At 43.7% G+C, this 19,919-nt stretch overlaps 1 protein-coding gene across 8 annotated transcripts in view; it reads right to left on the bottom strand.

The window, feature by feature from the left end:
• Positions 1-19,919, bottom strand: part of LOC140733757 (4-galactosyl-N-acetylglucosaminide 3-alpha-L-fucosyltransferase 9-like) — a 76,826-nt gene that overhangs the window by 11,120 nt on the left and 45,787 nt on the right. For 4 of the 8 annotated variants that reach the window (XR_012100343.1, XR_012100344.1, XM_073057494.1 and 1 more), the window contains exon 3: positions 9,549-9,769. The exons of 2 other annotated variants lie outside the window; for them this stretch is intronic. The gene's annotated coding sequence lies outside the window, so the exon portion shown is untranslated. Of the gene's footprint in view, positions 1-348; positions 595-9,548; positions 9,770-19,919 lie in introns of all 8 variants that reach the window. 2 more of the 8 variants (XM_073057495.1, XM_073057500.1) reach the window with 1 other exon arrangement.

Raw genomic sequence — 19,919 nt, 5'->3', positions numbered from 1 at the left:
ATAGTCCAAAGACGTAGCGGTTAGTAGGTTTGCTGATGACTGTAAATTGTCCCGTCATTAGGCTTGGGTTAAATAGGTGGGTTGCTGGGTGGAACGGCTCAAATGGCTGGAAAGGCCTGCTCCACACTGCATCTCCAAATAAATAAAAGTATATAAAAATAACCTGGGACACATTAGCAACAGCTAAACCTGTTGAATTTATCAATATTTGTTTTCCTCCTTGCTTATCAGTTCAGTATGGGTACTGAGTCTTAAAGTAATTCTTTGAAGTATTATTTAACAGATAAAAGTATTTATGACAGATGCAAGATGCAAGAGCAAACATGGAATGAAAATAATGGAGAACACCTGTGTATGACTTTGTTTAACATGGAGATGCTGATCCACGGGTAGCCACCACATGGTCTTTGACAAATGAGGGTCAGGGTCCAGTGATAAATGGGGACCCTTCTCTGCTGCAGCCTTGCTCTGCCTTCGCTGCCGTTGTGATGCGTCATCATCTTCCACCAGCTCCATTGTTGAGGGCTTGGTTGGATTACTCCTTGTCTGGAACCTCTTCCTTGACTTTACCACCATGTTTGACCCTACCAGGAACTAAGCACAATACGGCATCACTCTCAGGATCTCAGGTGCTCACAAGTTTTTCCACCACGACAAGGTGAAGATCCTCAGAGAAAAATGAAAATAAATGTCTCGCTGAAAGTGAAGTGATCTATTAAGCCTCAGTATTAGCATTTCTCAGTCTCGTGGTTGCCCGTCTTAACTCACACAGTAATTGAGCTTCACTTTCATCCACTAAAGTAAAAAGAATAAATTGAAATACCACCATGTTGTAATTTATGCTAAACCTCAAACTCTCTGAAGAAAATATTTTCTACTGATTATGAGATATGAACACTTTAAGGTATAAATTTTGAGTAGGAGTCTGGAATTGGGTCCCTCACCTAGTCAGAATCATCAGAATTGGAACTGGTTTATTATTGTCACAGGTACCGAGAAATAGGTACAGCCTGTCTTGTGTATGTTTGTACAGATCAATTCATTGCACAGAGCATTGTGGTGGAATAAAGTAAAACAAAAGCAACACAAAATGACCCAGGGATTAGTGAGGCATGGCATTATTTAGGCCCCATATAGAGTTAGAGAACACAGAAACCCTTCAGCCCATCTAGTCCCTGCCAAAGTATTAATCTGCCTAGTACTATCAACCTGCACCTGGACAATATCCTTCCATAACCCACCCATCCATGAACTGCACTTTTCTTAAATGTTAAATTCAAACCCACATCCACAAATTCCACTAGCAGTTTTTTTCACACTCACATAGGCTGAGTAAAAAAAGTTCTCCCTCAGATTCCTTTAATTCCCCGAGGTTCCATTAAATAATTTATCTTTCTTCCTCAACCCATGACCTCTAGTTGTAGTTACACTCAACCTGCTTGCATTTAAGCTATCTATAATCTTCATAACTTTGTATACCTCAATCAAATCTCCTCTCAATCCACAATGCTGCATGGAATAAAGTCCTAACCTATTCAACCTTTCCCTATTACACAGATCGTCAAGTCAGGAGTGGAACCCAGTATTGTCTTCTACTGCTGTAGCCCATCCACTTCAAGTCCCGGCAACATCCTTGTGAATTTTATCTGTACTTCTTCTATCTTATTGACTTGAACTGTATACAATACTACTAAGCTGGTCTCAGCGACTTCAACATAACATCTCAATACTTTGACTCATGAAGGCTAATGCTCCAAAAGTTCTCTTTATAACCCTATCTACCTGTCAGCCCATTTATTCCGGCTGTTCCAGATCCTGTTGCAAGCTTTGATGGCCATATTTGCTGTTGCAAACTATGTACTCTCAAAATTTCACTTTTATAAACTTCCCATTACCAAGCATAGCATTGCCAGAAAATAACCTGTCCCAATCCATACTTGCCAGATCCTTTCTGATGCCATTGAAATTTGTCTTTCTCCAATTTAGAATCTCAACATGAGGACCAGACCTAACCTTCTCCATAATTAATGGAATTATGATCATTAGCTCAATAGAGTTAGGATAGTGGATGTTATCTACATTGACCTTAGTGAAGTGTTCAACAAGATCCTTGTATCCACGGTTGGATACCGAATTGGCTTGGATATAGGTAACACAAGATAACGGTGGTGTGATGTTTCTCTGATCGGTGGTCTATTCCACAAGAATAAGTGTTGTAAGATAAGTAATACACAGTATGTAAATGATACTGAGTAAAGTGTGTTAGTCTGATTAGTAAGACAACACACAAGTTAGTGGTGCTGTGGATGATGACTAAAGCTGTCAAATGAATAAGCAGGATACAGGCCAGTTGAAAATATGGGTGAGGAAATGGCAGATGATGTTTCATCCGAAAAATTTGAAGTGTAACATTTTGGGAAGTCATATGAATGATGAAAATAAACAATAAATATCAGGAGCCTTGGGAACATTGACGTACAGAGGGATCTCACAGTGCAAGCCTATATCCCCATGAACGTAGCAAAACAAGTAGATAGGGTGGTAATGTAGGAACACGAGATTCTGCAGATGCTGGAAATCCAGTGCAACACACACAAGATGCTGGAGGAACCCAGCAGGTCAGGTAGCATCTATGGAAATGAATAAATTGTTAATGTTGTGGTTTGAGACCCTTCATCAGGACTGGGAAGGAAGGGGGAAGAAGCCAGATTAAGAAGATGAGGGGAGGGGGAGGACAAGCTGGAAGGTGAGAGGTGAAGCCTTGTGGTTGCGGCTTCCAGATTCTTACTTCATCCCCCTTCCCCACCAATATGGCTTCACCTAGCAACTTCTACCAACAGCCAGGGGTTCCCAACTCAGGGGTCCATGGAAATCTTGCTTAATGGTTTTGGTCCATGCCATAATAAAGGTTGGGAACCGTTGTCTAGAGGGTCCTTGATGGTGGATGCTGCTTCCCTGCAACAGTGCTCCTTGAAGATGTGCTCAGTGATGGGGAGGGTGTTTCCTGAGATGGACTGAGCTTTTGTGTGCTTTTCCATTCCTGGGCATTGTTGTTTCCAAACCAGACCATCATGAAACCAATCAGGATACTCTTCACCGTGCAGCTAAAGAAGTTTGTCAAAGATTTAGATGAGATGACATGCCAAATCTTCACAAGCTTCTAAGAGGATTCATGTGGCTACAGATAGTTCTCTGCAGTGGAAGAACATCAACTCTCAAGCTGATCTGAGGGAGTCTTAAAACAGGTTAATAATCTTCCAGAAGCAGGTGGAGTTTGTTTCAGTGTTGCAGAAAGGGTCTGCGGTTCACAGTAATGGATTCCAAAGCTCAAAGCATGCAGACCCAAGCCCCTTAGACCATTAGAAACCATAATACCATGAGACATAGGAGCAGAATTAGGCCACCTGGCCCACTGAGTCTACTCGGCCATTCAATCATGGCTGGTTCTTTTTAAAATCTCCTCCTCAACCCCAGTGCTGAGCCTTCTCTCCAAAACTTTTCATGCCATGTCCAATCAAAAATCTATCAATCTCTGCCTTAAATACACCCAGTGACCTGACCTCCACAGCCGCATGTGGCAACAAATTCCACAATTTCACCATCCTTTATCTAAAGAAATTTCTCCGCATCTCTGTTTGGAAAGGGCATCCCTCAATCCAGAGGCTGTGCCCTCTTGTCCAAGACTCTCCCACCATGGGAAACATCCCTTCTACATCTACTCTGTCTAGGCCTTTCAACATTCAAAAAGTTTCAATGAGTTCCCCCTTCATCCTTCTGAATTCCAGTATGTACAGATCCAGAGCCATCAAACATTCCTTGTATGATGGGCCTTTCATTCCCAGAATCATTCTTGTGAATCTCCTCTGAACCCTCTCCAATGCCAACACATCCTTTCTAAGAAAAGGGGCCAAAAACTGTTCACAATACTCAAGGTGAAGCCTCAGCAGTGCCTTATAAAGCCAAAGCATCACATCCTTGCTCTTATCTTCTAGACCTCTTGAAATGAATACTAACATGGCATTTGCCTTCCTCACCACTGACTCAACCTGCAAGTTAACCTTCTGGGTGTTCTGCATAAGGACTCCCAAGTTCTTCTGAATCTCAAATACATGGACGCCCACCAAGCACACGTCTACTCTAATCCCATTGAGTTATTTAGTTCTTAACTCCGACACGAGATACTGCAGATGCTAGATATTTGATTCAGATTTGTTTTGAGATGTATTTATTTCTCACATGTACATAGATACATTCAATGAAATTTGTCATTTGTATTAACAACCAACACAGCCGTGAGCAACACATTCAAAATGCTGGAGGCACTCGGAAGGTCAGGCAGCATCTATGGAGAGGAATAAATAGTCGATGTTTCAGGCTCTTAACTTTTTCATCAAGTTCTTAATCTCCTGTTTCTGCACTTCAAACGCTCATCTAGGGATTTTGTAATCATTGTGAGAGAGATCCTTCACCAATAAGACATTTACAATGATACATCATACATATGGTATACTAACTGTACCAAACCTGACAGGTGATTACATGGATTTCTACTCCCTGCACCAAGATATCAAATCCAAATCACAGTCATTGTCTTAAATCCTGTGAACTCTTACCCCTCCCATGACAGATAAGTACCCTTCCCTTGGGAGAACAGCACTCTTGATCATCAATAGCAATACATAACATTAGAATGGTCTCAGAGACTGCACTCAATATCTTCCTGGCTGCCCATTATTTATTTTTATTGGTTTTATACAGTTTTTAAAGGGTAAGACAGGGAAACACATTGGTCCTCTTTGAGGGAAATGGTGAGCAATTTCTAATTCCTGGGTGTCAACACCTCCGAGAATCTATTCTGTGCCCAACACATTGGTGCTGTTTCACAGAAGGCTCTACAGCAGTTTTTTCCATTTGGAGTTTCAGAAAATTTGGTGCTTATGTCACGAAGACACTTGCAAATTTCTACACTTGTATAGTGGAGAGCAGTGAAGCTGGCTGCATCAACTTTTGTTATGGTTGGGGGGCACTGCAAAGGATCAAGATATGATGCAGAAAGTTGAGAACTCAGTCAGCTCCATCATGGGCACTAGCTTCCCCAGCATCCAGGACATCTTCAAGAAGCAATGTCTGAAAACGGCAGCATTCATTACTAAGGGCACCCATCACCCAGGGCATGCCCTCTTCTCATTGCAACCATCAGGAAGGAAGTACAGAAGACTGAAGACACACACTCAAAGAGTCAGGAACAGCTTCTTCCCTTCTGCCTTCAGATATCGACAATGAACCCATGTACACTACCTCATTGTTTTTCATTTTTTTCTTGCACTACTTATTTATTTTAATCTTAAAAATATACACTTCTTACTGTAACTTACAGTTTTTATTTATGTATTGCAATGTACTGCTACCATATAACAAACTTCATGACCCATCAAAGTTCAAAGAAAGATTTATTATGGGAGAGATTTTGATCAATTTCTTTTCTTCGGTATTCACTAAGGAGAAGGATATTGAATTCTGTAAGGTAAGGGAAACAAGTAGGGTAGTTATGGAAACTATGACGGTTAAAGAGTAGGAAGTGCGGGCACTTTTAAGGAACATTAAAGTGGATAAATCTCCGGGTACTGACAGGATATTCCCTAGGACCTTGAGGGAAGTTAGTGTAGAAATAGCAGGGGCTCTGACAGAAATATTTCAAATGTCATTAGAAACGGGGATGGTGCCGGAGGATTGGCATATTGCTCATGTTTTTCCATTGTTTAGAAAGGGTTCCAAGAGTAAACCTAGCAATACCCATAGGCCTCTATTTTTCTAAGCTCCATGTACCTATCCAGGACTCTCTTAAAAGACCCTAATGTATCCACCTCTACCACAGTCACTGGCAGCCCATTCCACGCATTCACCACTCTCTGCATAGTAAACTACTCCACCTGTGCCCTCTCGTGTTAGCCATTTCAGCCCTGGGAGTAAGTCTTTGACTATCCACAATATCAACTCCTCTCATCATCTTACATACCTATATCAGGTCACTTCTGATCCTCTGCTGCTCCAAGGAGAAAAGGCCAAGTTCACTCAACCTCTTCTCATAAGACATGCTCCCCAATCCAGGCAACATCCTTGTAAATCTCCTCTGCACCCTTTCTATGGTTTCCACACCCTTCCTGTAGTGAGGTGACTAGAACTGAGCACAGTACTCCAAGTGGGGTCTGACCAGGGTCCTATATAGCTGTAACATTACCTCTTGGCTCTTGAACTCAATCCCACAGTTGATGAAGGCCAATGCACCATTCGCCTTCTTAACTACAAAGTCAACCTGCGCAGCAGCTTTGAGTGTCCTATGGACTCGGACCCCAAGATCCCTCTGATCCTCCACACTGCCAAGAGTCTTACCATTAATACTATATTCTGCCATCATATTTGACCTACCAAAATGAACCACCTCACACTTATCTGGGTTGAAGTCCATCTACCACTTCTCAGCTCAATTTTGCATCCTATCGATGTCCTGATCAGTCAGCCAGACCTCAGTGATTGGGAAGATATCGGATTCAATTGTTAAGGATGAGGTTACGGAGTATTTGGTGACACAGGACAAAATAGGACAAAGTCAGCATGGTTTCCTTAAGGGAAAGTCTTGCCTGACGAACCTGTTGGAATTCTTTGAGGAGATTATACTTAGTATAGATAAAGGGGATGCAGTGAATGTTGTATACTTAGACTTACAGAAGGCCTTTGACAAGGTGCCACAGATGAGGCTGCTTACCAAGTTAAGAACCCATGGTATTTCAGGAAATTCACTGGCATTCCCATGCCAACAGAACATATTCAACATGCTCATAAAACAACAGCAATAAAACTGCAAAATTAGCCCATTTCTTCCATCCCACCTACCCACCCACTCAGACATACAGACAGTCCTCTAACCCCATGATAGGTCACCTCTAGCCCTCCAGCGTCTTCTGTACCTGTGGACTGACAGACATCGGACCCATGACATCTACAGACTTGTTGACCCCGGTTTGAACCATTAGGCTTTAACCTCCTAACCAATGCTCCCTCTAATTTTTTTTTTTACAGCTGTGCGGACCAATCATTGTGAACAGGAAATTTTTAAATGGCCTGAAAACTGCGCAGCACTTTAAATAAAAAAAAATTTGTGATATGCATAATCTGAATATTTGGAATGAACTCTGAAAATCCACAAACTTTTTATTTATTAAATGAAGGGTACAATGAAGTTCTAGAAAGAAAAGTTTTCCCATTTTGTAAACATGTTGAGCTGCATGGCAATGAAGGCTATGTGCGAGTGAGCATTTCAGTTCCTGTGCGGCCACACACCCGTGCAGATTATAGTAATAGGCTTCAATCAGTAGATAAGGTACTGTGGAGTTTAGAACCACAAGAGACTGCAGGTAATGGAATTAGGAGAAATATGTACTGTTGGAGGAGCTCAGCAGGTTAAGCATTATGGAGACAGAAGAATGGTCAACATTTCGGATCAAGACCTTGCATTAGAACACGTACCACTGCAACAGCAGAGGTGGCCTGACACATTGTTCCTCTATTGTGATTTCTAATGCAATGCAGATGTTGGGAATTTGAAATAAAAACAGCCCGAAACGATGTCCGTCATCCCTCTCTGTAGATGCTGCCTGACCTGCTAAGTTCCTCCAGCATTTTGTGCATATTGTTCTGGATTTCCAGCATCATATAACCATATAACAATTACAGCACAGAAACAGGCCATCTCGGCCCTTCTAGTCCATACTAAACGCTTACTCTCACCTAGTACCACCGACCTGCACTCAGCCCATAACCGTCCATTCCTTTCCTGTCCATATAGCTATCCAATTTTATTTTAAATTACAATACCGAACCTACATCTACCACTTCTACTGGAAGCTCGTTCCACACAGCTACCACTCTCTGAGTAAAACAATTCCACCTCGTGTTACCGCTAAACTTTTGCCCCTTAACTCTCAACTCAAGTCCTCATTTGAATCTCCCCTACTCTCAATGGAAAAAGCTTATCAACATCAACTCTATCTATCCCCCTCATAAATATAAATACCTCTATCAAGTCCCCCCTCAACCTTCTACGCTCCAAAGAATAAAGACCTAACTTGTTCAACCTTTCTCTATAAAAGGTGCTGAAACCCAGGTAATATTCTAGTAAATCTCCACTGTACTCTCTATTTTGTTGACATCTTTCCTATAATTCGGTGACCAGAACTGAACACAATACTCCAAATTTGGCCTTACCAATGCCTTGTACAATTTTAACATTACATCCCAATTCCTATACTCAATGCTCTGATTTATAAAGGCCTACATACCAAAAGCTTTCTTCACCACCCTATCCACATGAGATTCCACCTTCAGGGAACTATGCACCATTATTCCTAGATCACTCTGTTCTACTGTATTCTTCAATGCCCTACCATTTACCATGTATGTCCTATTTGGATCATTCCTATCAAAATGTAGCACCTCACACTTATCAACATTAAACCCTATCTGCCATCGTTCAGCCCACTCTTCTAACTGGCATAAATCTCTCTGCAAACTTTGAAAACCTACTTCATTATTCACAATGCCACCTACTTTAGTATCATCTGCATACTTACTAATCCAATTTACCACCCCATCATCCAGATCATTAATGTTTATGACAAACAATATTGGACCCAGTACAGATCCCTGAGGCACACCACTAGTCACCAGCCTCCAACCTGACAAGCAGTTATCCACCACTACGCTCTGGCATCTCCCATCCAGCCACTGTTGAATCCATTTTACTACTTCAATATTAACACCTAAAGATTGAACCTTCCTAACTAATCTTCAGTGCAGAACCTTGTCAAAGGCCTTACTGAAGTCCATATAGAAAACATCCACTGCTTTACCCTCGTCAACTTTCCTAGTAACCTCTTCAAAAAATTCAATGAGATTAGTCAAACATGACCTTCCACGCTCAAATCCATGTTGACTGTTCCTAATCAGACCCTGTCTATCCAGATAATTATATATACCATCTCTAAGAATACTTCCCATTAATTTACCCACCACTGACGTCAAACTTACAGGCCTATAATTGCTAGGTTTACTCTTAGAACTCTTTCTAAACAATGGAAACACATGAGCAATACACCAATCCTCTGGCACCATCCCCGTTTCTAATGACATTTGAAATATTTCTGTCAGAGCCCCTGCTATTTCTACACTAACTTCCCTCAAAGTCCTAGGGAATATCCTGTCAGGACCCGGAGATCTATCCACTTTTATATTCCTTAAAACAGCCAGCACTTCCTCCTCTTTAACTATCATAGTTTCCATAACTACCCTACTTGTTTCCCTTACCTTACACAATTCAATATCCTTCTCCTTAGTGAATACCGAAGAAAAGAAATTGTTCAAAATCTCTCCCATCTCTTTCGGTTCCACACATAGCTGTCCACTCTGATTCTCTAAGGGACCAATTTTATCCCTCACTATCCTTTTGCTATTAATATAACTGTAGAAACCCTTTGGATTTATTTACACCTTACTTGCCAAAGCAACCTCGTATCTTCTTTTAGCTTTTCTAATTTCTTTAAGATTCTTTTTACATTCTTTATATTTCTTGAGCACCACATTTACTCCATACTGCCTATATTATTGTAGATCTCTCTCTTTTTCCGAGCCAAGTTTTCAATATCCTTTGAAAAGGTATAAGCAGAATATCTTGTGTTCAGAAAATGCTGGAAGCATTTCACACATCAGGCTGCATCTATGGAGAGAAAAACATTTAATGTATTTGTCTGGAGACTTTTCACTATCATCTGACAAATAATCATGAAACATTACAATTACAACAGTGACCAATCAGAGATCAGGATTCATTAGCAAGGGCAAATAAAAATAAGGCAGGGGCAAGTGGAATGCCCTTTGTTGGAGTGGGCAGTGTTAGAGTGGGGATTCGAGGATTTAACTCTTCAAGACTTCAGTGAGATAAGGCAAAACAGCTGTAGGTAGATTTTATTTTAGTTTATTACTGTTTCCTTGTTTAATACTGCACATTTAAATCACAGCAAGAGGCAGAGAAGGAAGAGGTAAAAGAAGCTCGGAGAGAAGCTTTTTTTTTAACTGATCACGGCAAAGAGGCTAGACTGCACAGGCGTGTGACGTAACGCGCCAAAGGTTTAAAAAGATAGACCGCCATATACAGCAGCCATCGTTGGAGTGGACTGAGGCAGAATGGGTCGGCTTTGGCTCAATCAGGCTTCGGCGAGAAGAGGCAGAGGCGAGGTTTAAATGGGGCACAACTGCGCAAGTGCATGAAAGTCGGCCCGTAAGGCAGAGGGAGAATTTAAATAGCGAGCAGAGGCTGAGTACGAGCTTCACTCCAGGTGAGGTAAGGCCGGGTAAGCTCCTTTAATTAATCTAATTAGATTAGGAGTAGGTAATGGAGGCAGCAGTTAGGGCAGTTGAGTGCTCCATTTGCAGTATGTGGGAAGTCAGGGTGAGCACTGTTGTCCCTGATGACTACACCTGCAAAAGGTGCATCCAGCTGCAGCTCCTGACAAACCATGTTAGGGGACTGGAGCTGGAGCTGGATGAACTTCAGATCATTCAGGAGGCAGAAGCAGAAAGAGACAGGAGTTTCAGGGAGATAGTCATCCCTAGGAGTCAGGAGACAGGTAGATGGGTGACTGTCAGGAGAGGAAAGGGGAATAGACAGGAAGAGCATAGCACCCCTGTGGCTGTTCTGATCAACAATAAGTATACCGTTTTGGATACTGTTGGTGGGGACGACCTACCAGGGACAAGTTGCTACAGTTGCGTCTCTGGCACCAAGACTGGACCCTCAGCTCAGAAGGGAAGGAGGGAAAAGAGGAGAGCAGTAGTGATAGGGGATTCGATAGTTAGGGGGACAGATAGGAGGTTCTGTGGAAGAGATCGAGAATCCCGGATGGTCTGTTGCCTCCCTGGTGCCAGGGTCCACGATATCTCGAATCGAGTTCTCAGTATTCTCAAGAGGGAGGGTGGGCAGCTGGATGTCGTGGTCCATGTAGAGACCAATGACGTGGGTAGGAAGAGTGAGGAGGTCCTGAAAGGTGAGTTTAGGGAGGTAGGTGCCAAGTTAAAGGACAGGACCTCCAGGATAGCAATCTCAGGGTTGCTACCAGTGCTACGTGCAGGTGGGTTTAGAAATAGTAAGATAGTGCAGATCAACATGTGGCTGAAGACATGGTGCAGGACGGAGGGCTTCAGATTTATAGATAATTGGACAGTTTTCCAGGGAAGGTGGGACCTGTTCCGACGGGACGGTTTACATCTGAACTGGAGGGTGACAAATATTCTTGCAGGTAGCTTTGCTAGAGAGGCTCCAGTGGATTTAAACTAGATACGAGGGGGGAGGGAAACCAGAGTGTAGGAACAGATGTATGGGAGAAGGAAGAAAAAGAAGACAGTAAAGTTCTTTGTACTGTTAGAGATAAACAGAGAGGAAGAGGTGGAGAATTTCTTAAAAGCATTTATTTTAATGCTAGGAGAATTGTAAGAAAGGTGGATGAGCTTAGAGCATGGATTGATACCTGGAAATATCATGTTGTAGTTATTAGTGAAATATGTTTGCAGGAGGGGTGTGATTGGCAACTAAATATTCCTGGATTTTGTTGCTTCAGGTGTGATAGAATCGGAGGGACAAGAGGGGGAGGTATTGCATTGCTTGTCAGAGAAAATATTACAGCAGTGCTCTGGCAGGATAGATTAGAGGGCTCGTCTAGGGAGACTATTTGGGTGGAATTGAGAAATGGGAAAGGTGTAGTAACACTTATAGCGGTGTATTATAGACCACCTAATGGGGAGCGAGAATTGGAGGAGCAAATTTGCAAGGAGATAGGAGATATTTGTAGTAAGCACAGGGTTGTGATTGTGGGAGATTTTAATTTTCCACATATAGACTGGGAAGCCCATACTGTAAAAGGGATGGATGGTTTGGAGTTTGTAAAATGTGTGCAGGATAGTTTTTGGCAGCAATACATAGAGGTAGCAACTAGAAAAGGGGCAGTGTTGGATCTCCTGTTAGGGAATGAGATAGGTCAGGTGACGGAGGTATGTGTTGGGGAGCACTTCAGGTCCAGTGATCACAATGCCATTAGTTTCAATATAATTATGGAGAAGGATAGGACTGGACCCAGGTTGAGATTTTTGATTGGAGAAAGGCTAACTTTGAGGAGATGCGAAAGGATTTAGGAGGAGTGGATTTGGACAATTTGTTTTATTGGAAGGATGTAATAGAGAAATGGCGGTCATTTAAAGGTGAAATTTTGAGGGTACAGAATATTTATGTTCCTGTTAGGTTGAAAGGAAAGATTAAAGATTAACACTAGGTGTTCTTGTACATCAGTCAATGAAAGCAAGCATGCAGGTACAGCAGACAGTGAAGAAAGCTAATGGCATGCTGGGTTTTATAACAAGAGGAATTGAGTATAGGAGTAAAGAGGTCCTTCTGCAGCTGTACAGGGCCCTGGTGAGACCCCACCTGGAGTATTGTATGCAGTTCTGGTCTCCAAATTTGAGGAAGGACATTCTTGCTATTGAGGGAGTGCAGCGTAGGTTCACAAGGTTAATTCCTGGAATGGCGGGACTGTCATATGTTGAAAGATTGGAGCGACTGGGCTTGTATTGTCAAGGGGGGCCAGATGGACCCAAACACAGGACGCAGGCACTGAAGTACTAGGGGGAAAACAGGATGGGGATGCCATGGCACTTAAGGGTAGCTGGGGTTCAGGCAGATAGAGTCCAGGCAGGTGGAGTGGAGTGGCTCCCGAAGTTCAGGTTCAGGTAGACAGGTCCCCGGATTCAGGCACGCAGGCAGACAGGTCACCGGGGTTCAGGTAGACAGGTCCCCGGGTTCAGGCAGGCAGGTCCTCGAGTTTCAGGCAGGCAGGTAGACAGGACCCCGGGTTCAGGCAGGTAGACAGGTCCCCGGGTTCAGACAGGCAGGTAGACAGGTCCTCAAGGTTCAGGCAGGTAGACAGGTAGACAGACAGACAGGTCTAGGTGGCGATAGGCTAGCGGAGAGCCTTCCCTGGGCGGGCTGCATGTATCCCGGGTAGGGGCGCCTCCCAGGCGGAAACACCGGAGGCCTGGGCACGACGCGGACCCCTAGGCAGATGCGGGCTCTATCCCAGAGTTTGGGCGGAAGAGAAGGAGGGGGTAGAACCCCCGCCGGGCCATGGCCCATCGGCCGGAACAGCCCGACGGAGGCAAGGGATAGGAACGGGCAGAACCCCCGCCGGGCCACGGCCCATCGGCCGGAACCGCCCGACGGAGGCAAGGGATAAGAACAGGCCGAACCACTGCTGGGCCGAGGCAGGTTGGCCAGACGTGCCCGACAGGGGCAAGGGGTAGGAACGGGCATAGGTCCAGGTTGACTAACACAACAGCCATGACAACGGGAAATTCGGAAACGGCCGGCAGACAGCGCAACCGCGCGAAACACAAAACCAAGCGGAGAAGCGGGACCAGCGCATGGGAAGAAAGGTGGGAGAGCGGACCAACCTGGTAGTACTGGTACAGGCAGAGAAGCATGATGAAGAATAGGTCTGAGCCTGGGCGGGATAACAGAATGCAGAGACGAGTTCAGAGCCGGAGGGGAAACAGAACAAAACGACCACCCGTCTGGTCCCAGTCCCAAGGCCCCTTATAAACACCTGCAGCTCAATGAGTTACAGGTGTGTCTCCTTGAACCAGGAGGGTCCTAACTAGATCACGGGTGACGGGAGGGACAACTGCAGGAACCAGAGTCTGGAGCCCCTGGACCGGATCAAAACCCGGACCGCGGTTCCGGATCGGACCCTGACATGTATACACTGGAATTTAGAAGGATGAGAGGGGATTTGATTGAAACATATAAGATTATTAAGGGATTGGACATGCTGGAGGCAGGAAGCATGTTCCCGCTGATGGGTGAGTCCAGAACTAGAGGCCACAGTTTAAGAATAAAGGGTAGGCCATTTAGAACAGAGATGTGGAAAAACTTTTTCATCCAGAGAGTGGTGGATATGTGGAATGCTCTGCCCCAGAAGGCTGTGGAGGCCAAGTCTCTGGATGCTTTCAAGAGAGAGTTAGATACTCTTATAGATAGCGGGGTCAAGGGATATGGGGAGAGGGCAGGAACGGGGTACTGATTGTGTATGATCAGCCGTGATCACAGTGAATGGTGGTGCTGGCTAGAAGGGCCGAATGGCCTACCCCTGCACCTACTGTCTATTGTATATTAAAATTTTGAGAGAGCAATGGTTTTCAAGGGATATTGGAAATTTGGTTAGGAAAAAGAGAGATACATACAAAAAATATAGACAGCATGGAGTAAATGAGGTGCTCGAGGAATAAACAATAGACAATAGACAATAGACAATAGGTGCAGAAGTAGACCATTCGGCCCTTCGAGCCTGCACCGCCATTTTGAGATCATGGCTGATAATCTACTATCAATACCCGGTTCCTGCCTTGTCCCGATATCCCTTGATTCCCCTATCCATAAGATACCTATCTAGATCCTTCTTGAAAGCATCCAGAGAATTGGCCTCCACTGCCTTCCGAGGCAGTGCATTCCACACCCCCACAACTCTCTGGGAGAAGAAGTTTTTCCTTAACTCTGTCCTAAATGACCTACCCCTTATTCTCAAACCATGCCCTCTGGTACTGGACTCTCCCAGCATCTGGAACATATTTCCTGCCTCCATCTTGTCCAATCCCTTAATAATCTTATATGTTGCAATCAGATCCCCTCTCAATCTCCTTAATTCCAGCGTGTACAAGCCCAGTCTCTCTAACCTCTCTGCGTAAAACAGTCCGGACATCCCAGGAATTAACCTCGTGAATCTACGCTGCACTTCCTCTACAGCCAGGATGTCCTTCCTTAACCCTGGAGACCAAAACTGTACACAATACTCCAGGTGTGGTCTCACCAGGGCTCTGTACAAATGCAAGAGGATTTCCTTGCTCTTGTACTCAATTCCCTTTGTAATAAAGGCCAACATTCCATTAGCCTTCTTCACTGCCTGCTGCACTTGCTCATTCACCTTCAGTGACTGATGAACAAGGACTCCTAGAACTCTTTGTATTTCTCCCTTACCTAACTCTACACTGTTCAGATAATAATCTGCCTTCCTGTTCTTACTCCCGAAGTGGATAACCTCACACTTATTCACATTAAACGTCATCTGCCAAGTATCTGCCCACTCACCCAGCCTATCCAAGTCACTCTGAATTCTCCTAACATCCTCATCACATGTCACACTGCCACCCAGCTTAGTATCATCAGCAAATTTGCTGATGTTATTCTCAATGCCTTCATCTAAATCGTTGATGTAAATCATAAACAGCTGTGGTCCCAATACCGAGCCCTGTGACACCCCACTAGTCACCACCTGCCATTCCGAGAAACACCCATTCACCGCTACCCTTTGCTTTCTATCTGCCAACCAGTTTTCTATCCATGTCAATGTCTTCCCCCAATGCCATGAGCTCTGATTTTACCCATCAATCTCCTATGCGGGACCTTATCAAATGCCTTCTGAAAATCGAGGTACACTACATCCACTGGATCTCCCCCGTCTAACTTCCTGGTTACATCCTCGAAAAACTCCAACAGATTAGTCAAGCATGATTTACCCTTGGTAAATCCATGCTGGCTCGGCCCAATCCTATCACTGCTATCTAGATATGCCACTATTTCATCCTTAATAATGGACTCTAGCATCTTCCCCACCACCGATGTCAGGCTGACAGGTCGATAGTTCACTGTTTTCTCCCTCCCTCCTTTCTTAAAAAGTGGGACAACATTAGCCATTCTCCAATCCTCAGGAACTGATCCTGAAGCTAAGGAACATTGGAAAATGATTACCAATGCATCCACAATTTCCAGGGCCACCTCCTTTAGTACTCTAGGATGCAGACCATCTGGGCCTGGGGATTTGTCAGCCTTCAGTCCCATCAGTCTACTCATCACTGTTTCCTTCCTAATGTCAATCTGTTTCATTTCCTCTGTTACCCTATGTCCTTGGCCCATCCATACATCTGGGAGATTGCTTGTGTCTTCCTTAGTGAAGACAGATCTAAAGTACTTATTAAATTCTTCTGCCATTTCTCTGTTTCCCATAACAATTTCACCCAATTCATTCTTCAAGGGCCCAACATTGTTCTTAACTAACTTCTTTCTCTTCACATACCTAAAAAACCTTTTGCTATCCTCCTTTATATTCCTGGCTAGCTTGCGTTCGTACCTCATTTTTTCTCCCTGTATTGCCTTTTTAGTTAAGTTCTGTTGTTTCTTAAAAACTTCCCAATCATCTGTCCTCCCACTCACCTTAACTCTGTCATACTTCCTTTTTTTTAATGCTATGCAATCTCTGACTTCGTTTGTCAACCACTGTGGCCCCTTTCCCCCATTTGAATCCTTCCTTCTCTGGGGGATGAACTGATTTTGCACCTTGTGCATTATTCCCAAGAATATCTGCCATTGCTGTTCCACTGTCTTTTCTGCTAGGATATCCTTTGATACAAAGAATGTAAAAAGTATCTTAAGAAAGAAATTAGAAAAGCTAAAAGATACGAGGTTGCTTTGGCAAGTAAGGTGAAAATAAATCCAAAGGGTTTCTACAGTTACATTAATAGCAAAAGGATAGTGAGGGATAAAATTGGTCCCTTAGAGAATCAGAGTGGACAGCTATGTGTGGAGCTGAAAGAGATGGGGGGGGGAGGATTTTGAACAATTTCTTTTCTTCGGTATTCACTAAGGAGAAGGATATTGAATTGTGTAAGGTAAGGGAAACAAGTAGGGAAGTTATGGAAACTATGACAGTTAAAGAGGAGGAAGTGCTGGCTGTTTTAAGGAATATAAAAGTGGATAAATCTCCAGATCCTGACAGGATATTCCCTAGGACCTTGAGGGAGGTTAGTGTAGAAATAGCAGGGGCTCTGACAGAAAGATTTCAAATGTCATTAGAAACGGGGATGGTGCCGGAGGATTGGCGTATTGCTCATGTGCTTCCATTGTTTAGAAAGGGTTCTAAGAGTAAACCTAGCAATTATAGGCCTGTAAGTTTGACATCAGTGGTGGGTAAATTAATGGAAAGTATTCTAAGCGAAGGTATATATAATTATCTGGATAGACAGGGTCTGATTAGGAACAGTCAACATGGATTTGAGCGTGGAAGGTCATGTTTGACAAATCTCATTGAATTTTTTGAAGAGGTTACTAGGAAAGTTGACGAGGGTAAAGCAGTGGATGTTTTCTATATGGACTTCAGTAAGGCCTTTGACAAGGTTCTGCACTGAAGGTTAGTTAGGAAGGATCAATCTTTAGGTGTTAATATTGAAGTAGTAAAATGGATTCAACAGTGGCTGGATGAGAGATGCCAGAGCGTAGTGGTGGATAACTGCTTGTCAGGTTGGAGGCCGGTGAATAGTGGTGTGCCTCAGGGATCTGTACTGTGTCCAATGTTGTTTGTCATATACATTAATGATCTGGATGATGGGGTGGTAAATTGGATTAGTAAGTATGCAGATGATACTAAGGTAGGTGGTGTTGTGGATAATGAAGTAGGTTTTCAAAGCTTGCAGAGAGATTTAGGCCAGTTAGAAGAGTGGGCTGAACGATGGCAGATAGAGTTTAATGCTGATAAGTGTGAGGTGCTACATTTTGGTAGGAATAATCCAAATAGGACATACATGGTAAATGGTAGGGCATTGAGGAATGCAGTAGAACAGAGTGATCTAGGAATAATGGTGCATAGTTCCCTGAAGGTGGAATTTCATGTGGATAGGGTGGTGAAGAAAGCATTTGTTACGTTGGCCTTTATTAATCAGAGCATTGAGTATAGGAGTTGGGATGTAATGTTAAAATTGTACAAGGCATTGGTAAGGCCGAATTTGGAGTATTGTGTACAGTTCTGGTCACCGAATTATAAGAAAGATCTCAACAAAATAGAAAGAGTACAGAGAAGATTTACTAGAATGTTACCTGGGTTTCAGCACCTAAGTTACAGGGAAAGATTGAACAAATTAGGTCTTTATTCTTTTGAGCGTAGAAGGTTGAGGGGGGTCTTGATAGAGGTATTTAAAATTATGAGGGGGATAGATAGAGTTGACATGGATAGGCTTTTTCCATTGAGAGTAGGGGAGATTCAAACAAGAGGACATGAGTTGAGAGTTAGGGGGCAAAAGTTTAAAGGTAACACGAGGGGGAATTTCTTAGCTCAGAGAGTGGTAGCTATGTGGAACAAGCTTCCAGTAGAAATGGTAGAGGCAGGTTCAGTATTGTCATTTAAAGTAAAATTGGGTAGGTATATGGACAGGAAAGGAATGGAGGGTTATGGGCTGAGTGCGGGTCAGTGGGACTAGGTGAGAGTACGCATTCGGCACGGACTAGAAGGGCCGAGATGGCCTGTTTCTGTGCTGTAATTGTTATTTGGTTATATGGTTATATTTAGAGCAATAGAAATGCCAGGTATGAGAGTTGAATGCACTTCTTGCAGGATGTGGGAAAGCAGGGAGACCTTCAGTGTCCCCAACAATTTCATCTGCAAGAAGTGCATCCAGCTGCAGCTTCTAGCTATCCACATTAAAGAGTTGGAGCTGGAAATGGAAGAACTCCAGTTTAGTCGGGACGCTGAGGGGTGAAAGATAGAACCTATAGAGAGGTAGTTACACCAAGGTAGAGAACACAAGAATCTGGGTGACAGTCAGGGTGGTGAAAGGGGTTAAGCAGCTGGTGTTGAATACCACTGTGGTCATCCCCCTCAACAAAGGGTATTTCACTTTGGATACTGTTGGGGGTGGGGGTGGGGGTAGAAAGTCTGCCTTTGTGGTTCAGAAGGGGAGAATAGGTGAGCTGTAGTGTCAGAGGATTTGTTAATTAGGAGAACAGAAAGAAGTTCTGTGGATGAGAACCAGATTCCAGGGTGGTATTTTGCCTCCTGGATGCAAGGGTGTGGGACATCCTGGATCAAGTCCGCAGAATTTTTAAGTGGGGTGAACAGCCAGAAGTAGTGGTCCATGTAGGAAGAATGGTGAGGTCCTGCAAAGTGAGTTCAGGGAGTAAGGCGCTAATTTAAAGAACAAGACCTCCAGGATTGTGATCTCAGGATTGCTACTCATGCTAGTGAAATAGGAAGATTATAGAGTTTAACATCTGGCTAAGGAGTTGGTGTAGGAGGAAGGATTTAAGATTTTTGGATCATTGTGCTATCTTCCAGGGAAGTTGGGACCCTTACAGTAGGGACAAATTGCACTTGAACTGGAGGAAGATTGATATCCTAGTGGAAAGGTTTGCTAACGCTATGGGGGGAAGGTACCAGAGTGCTAGAACAGTTAGGGGAGAGGTTGTGGAGGAAGATGTTGGTAAAAGCAGAGAAAAAGTCAGGAATCAAAAGGTTGATAATGGTGCAGCCAGTGTCCTGAGCTGCATTTATATCAATGCAGGAAAGATGGAATGTGTTGTGTGCATCAATGACCAACACAGTCCATGAATGTGCTGGGTGCAGCCTGGAACTGTCGCCATACTTCCAGTGCCAATATTGCCCACATCTCACTAACCCTAGCACGTTCATCTTTGGAATGGTGTAATGGGAGGAAACTGGAGCTCCTGGAGGAAATCCACACAGTCAAGAGGAGAACAGACAAACTCCTTACAGACAACGGCAGGAATTGAATCTTAATTGCTGGTGCTATAAAGTGCTGTGCTAACCACTACATGACTGTGCTGATTTCAACTTTCAACATCTTGACTGGGACTCACATACACTAAAAGGACTTACGGTAGATGGGATACAGTTTGTCAAATATGTTCCGGAAAGTTTCCTTCCTCTCATAGAAACATAGAAAACCAAAAGCACAATACAGGCCCTTCGGCCCACAAAGCTGTG

Source organism: Hemitrygon akajei, chromosome 9, assembly GCF_048418815.1.
Source record: "Hemitrygon akajei chromosome 9, sHemAka1.3, whole genome shotgun sequence".
Classification (NCBI taxonomy): domain Eukaryota; kingdom Metazoa; phylum Chordata; class Chondrichthyes; order Myliobatiformes; family Dasyatidae; genus Hemitrygon; species Hemitrygon akajei.
The sequence above is the reverse complement of the archived record's forward strand: the minus strand, read 5'-3'. Positions and strand labels throughout refer to the sequence as shown.